Below are 5,235 nucleotides of genomic sequence, written 5' to 3' on the forward strand. Positions count from 1 at the left end.
GTCAGCCTCACGAGATGTTTAAGTAATGAAAGTTTTCAATACTTATGTCATAAAATAAGTTTTGATGTTGATGTGAATGTCATTAACTAGGCAACAGTTCTTATAATAACCACAAACTCTATACCCATAACTTGATGAAAACCCAAGACACAATATAAGACTTAGGAGGGCCATGATAAGAGCAAGAGATAAATTAATTAATTTTGTGTTATTTTTCATGTAGAAATTATATAAATAATTTGGAAATGAATGGAATAGACAAGATGTTTTAGTTATCATTTGATGTGAGAAAACTCCTTTGTTAGGGTTTACCCCTAAATAATTTGATCTTATTAAAAATTTCTTAATTCTTGTGATGATCTCATAGCTTATCAAACGTTGTTGTTTATGGTGCCTAATTTTATGTAATTTTTTTCGTCTAATTGTAGTGTTGTAGGTCAAAATTTTTTTTTCCAATTCTGCAAATTTTAGGATTCACCACTAGTAACATCATCATCTAAATTTCATATTTGTAGGTATAATTTTGGATGACTTTTAATTATGGTTCAAGAACAATCATTGTTTGTTGAAATTTTTAATGACAATTATTTTAATCATAGTTATTTTTGTCAAATATTTAAAGATGTGAACATTTACCATGATTCAAAAATTGTTGTTTGGAGGGTTGATCAGTAATCGTGAAAAGTTCATTATATAGTAATGTAAATAAAAAGATAGTAATGTAAGAGTTAACCAAGAAAACACAAACAACCACCACCAACTAACTACGGTAGGGCATGCTTGATCAACAACAAAGCACCAACAAAGGAAAATTAAAAAAGAGAAAAGTGAGTGAATTTCAAAGTTAACTTAAGAAAAAAACTTTTGTAATTTTTTATCACAATAAAATAAATTATGATAATTTTGTAATTGTCATTTTTTTTTTCAGTTTTTGACTTTCAATAATGATTTGTAATAAATCATTATATTATTTCTCTTGATTAACGAGGATCTGAATCAATCATGATAAAAGATCTTTTCTATTTATAACAGTAACACCGTATTTTTTTTCTTGAATAAGAGTGATCTTTAAACCATTATAATTTTGGTCATTTTATGGTAATTTTGCACTAGAGGGAACTATTCCCCATGTACTTGACGATGCTATGTATTGCCAAAGCCAAACCAAACCGTTCGGTTGAACTGAGTTTTACAGCTACCAATCAAACTACGTCTCTTTCTTTGCACCTACACTTCCATGATATGCATTATTTACTGTTGCTTGGGGAACATGCAATACTACTGTTACTTTTTCCTAATTCATAAGCTGAGACAATCATCACTGAACGCATATTCCAAACAGAAAAAGCAACCATTATTGTTTGTGAAGGCAAATGAATGAGACAACATGATCGATGATAGCTTTATGATTCACTCCACACATCTTAGTGCATCTGATTAAAGACAATGATGCCATCGTAATAATTATCTCTGACCCACACTTCATTCTCCAGTATCTATATTTTTTTCTTTTTCACACATAAACTGAAGAAGCAATTTCCATTAATGGGTTCCTTTGTTATGATGTTTTCCTTGTAACAACAATTCATTAGAATTAAAGTAGACCCAAAGAAAAAGCCAAAGGAGCAGAAGATACACAAGAAAATCAATCCCTACTAGAAAGAGTGCAACTCTCATCCAATAATCTTCTTGGTCTTTAGTTAGGTGTGATTGACTTCATTTTGTCACCATTGAATCTTCCTTATATGCCCATTTAACTTTTCAGATTTACTTCTCAAAAGAATAAGTTTACTTTAAAAAGTAAAAGTAAAAAATTATAGCCATTAATTTTAAATAGAAGTTTAGATGGTTGTTGTTAGGTTGAAAAAGAAACTTTTTTATGTCACTGTTTAATTAAGAGTTTGTTAGACTATGTTAAGAAATTCTCAATGAGTAAAAGTAAAGAGTATTACATAAAAAAAATTCATCAAACTATTATTTTAAGTTTTTGAGTTTGAGATAACTTTAATATTTTGTGTGGATTGAATTTATGTTTCATTATTATTGATTCTTCTAAGTAATAAATTATTTCTCAAAAGATATTAAAAATATAAATTTTTTTTTTCGAACATCCATCAAAATATGTTAGTTATATATTTATTTGCTATAATTTCATTAAAAGAATATCTGATGTGACATAGCCTTCTTGTTTTGGTTGAGTTTAAATCATGATGGTCCTAGTCTGTGCAATTATTCCTTAAAAACAAATCCTAATTTTGAATGAGGTAAAGGAGCGTGCGTCATGTCTTGTCAGTTAAACAAAGATGGAGAATACGAGGGACAGATGCGGTCATTGCCTTTTCCTTCTTCTACGCAAACAAAAGACAAATGTTAATGGATCTCTTCATGATTCTGGTTAAAGAATCTTGAGGAAAATATTTTATAAAAAAATTGAAGGAAAATCAAAAGTGATTGTGCGTGTGAAAGGAGTAAATTCTTCTTACTGATACTATATTTTTTGAGAAAGGATTATAATTGTATTTCGAAAACATGTTTCACATTCCAGTCTATCAAAGTTTAAAAATAAAAATAAAACGAGAATAAAAAAAATGGGTTTTTTTGTGTGAAGGGAGCATGTTTTTTGTGTGAACGCTGAAAGGCAGTTGAGAAAAGTTTAAATCTTGTCTTCATAACTAAGTAGTAAAGTGAGACACTAAGCCATGGAAAAAATAACTCTCAAGATAAAGAAACCTAAATTGATTAAATCTAGATTGCTTAATCCATTAGATGAAGAGTTGAGTATAGAGAAAACCTTTTGATAACGTTATTGTTGACACAATCAAATTAATATTACTCCACTATAGCAATTTCAGTGTTATTAAAATAATAGTCATCAAAATAGAAAAGATAAAATCAACCCTAAGTTGTCTCCCAAAAAACACATAATTGACTCTTAACAAATTAGTTTTTATAAAAACTATACAAAAGGGTTAGTCAAATAAAATAAAAATAATATAAAAAAATTAAGATAAACAAAATAAATAAAATATTAGATAGAAAAATAATAAAATAAAGAAATAAATTAAATTGCCATAAAGATAAAAATAGATAAAAACAATAATAAAGAAAATAGGTTGATTTTAATGTTTTTTCAAAATATGATTCATTATTGGTTATCTAAATATTATTGTTCAATTAATTATTATCTTGGATTTTCAAATTAATCAATATAAAGTTTCAATTAATGTGTTGGCATTATCACTATTAACCAAAATGCAACCTTAATTAAAAGTGAGAACTTTTTTTATTATTTATAGTAAATTCAACTAAAGTATATTGTCAATTAAATTATATATTGTCTAATCATGTTTATTCTTTTGTCTTCTTACCAAGTAAAAAGTTAATTAACCAAAGTAAAGTGTTGATTAATTTTAGTTAAAGTGATTACATTTAATTAACGTAAAGCTTATAGTAAAAACTCATTTATTCACATTAAAGTTTCTAAATTTAATCAACGTATATTCTCAATTAAATTTAAAAATCCTTATATTGATATGACCAATGTAACATTCCAATTTAGTAATATAAAATTTACTAAATTGAAACATTACATTGATAAGGAAAGAACAGAACTATAATTTTATGAAGAACTAAATTCTTATCCTAAAGACCGAAATACTCCTATACCGCTGCTATACCAACAACCTTCCGATGAGCCAACTGAAAAAGTTGTATCCCTAAGCTCACATCATTCAAGTGATCATCGCAAAAGAGAAACAAACACACAAAAACAAGCCACAGAAAAGCAAGGGTAAGCTAGAGTAATTTAATTGATTATACTAATCATGCAAATTAAACAAATACATAAGCATGTGTCAACCGAGCATTTCAAGCATACAATGACCGACCATACATTAATGGCAATGACCGAACACTTGACTTGATCATCTGGGTTGTATGAATGTGTAGCTTGAGGTCGTCCCTGCGCTCGGGGGTGTAGTAATTGGAACACCCTCAGCTGTCACCCGGAGTTAGTCCGTTATAACTCATCTACGATACCCTATAGGCTAGGACCTCCTGCTATTCTCACGACATGACTTACCCATCTCTACTTGAGACTTGGTAATCATTAGAATGTCAGGATGAACGCCGTGGATTTCGCTATCCATATTCATACTTTACCACCAAATTGATAACAAATCACTGAGACATTCCTCCTTGGAATTCTCTTTCACATCCATATTTCAATTATCATACCATACTTTCATTTTGACACCATTACGATAATGCATACATTAGCCATCAAAGCAATTGGAACAATTAATTAAAATATCACACTGGAATAAATATAAATATGGGCCGAATAGAAATAACCAAACATATATGAACAAGACCGAACACCCTGTGAATGTTGGAGACCGATCATTCTCTCACTACCTAAAGAACAGGACCGAACGGTCAATAATAGATACAGCTGAAGAGAAGGTCGAGCACTATTACTGACCAACAACTAGAGGATTCCGAGTACCACAACATAACCGACTACTACCACCATACCAAGTACTAAGTTTAGACCAAACGCTTATGGCTTAGGCCGAGAACACCTATAGCTTAGGCCGAACACTTAGAGTTGATACCGATTACTAATATAAGACCGATTTCTAAAATATCACCGAACGATCATTAACAGGTAAGGCCCATGAGAGGCCGAACACAGTTAAGATTGAATACAAGTACGAGACCGAACGCTAGTACCAGATCGAACGCTAGTACCAGACCGATTGCTACTAAGAGGCCCCACACCCCTCTAAGACGGATCGCTACTAAGAGATCATACTCCCCACTAAGACCGATCGCTATTAAGAGGCCCCACACCCCACTAAGATCGATCGATACTAAGAGATCACACTCCCCACTAAGACCAATCGCTACTAAGAGGCCACACTCCCCACTAAGACCGATCACTACTAAGAGACCACACTCCCCACTAAGACCGATCGCTACTAAGAGACCACACTCCCCACTAAGACCGATCGCTACTAAGAGACCACACACCCCACTAAGACTGATCGCTACTAAGAGACCACACACCCCACTAAGACTGATCATTATGACTAAATAAAATATTAGTACAAGACCGACCGATCATTAACTGAAAAGCTCTACAGAAGTAGAACTCAGTTAAGATCGAACACAAGAAGAAAGCCGAAAGGTCAATGAATGACACTCGGCGATCTACATAATTATGCAGAATAA

The sequence above is a fragment of the Vigna umbellata genome, chromosome 1, assembly GCF_029865625.1.
Source record: "Vigna umbellata cultivar VRB3 chromosome 1, Vumbellata_1.0, whole genome shotgun sequence".
Lineage (NCBI taxonomy): Eukaryota > Viridiplantae > Streptophyta > Magnoliopsida > Fabales > Fabaceae > Vigna > Vigna umbellata.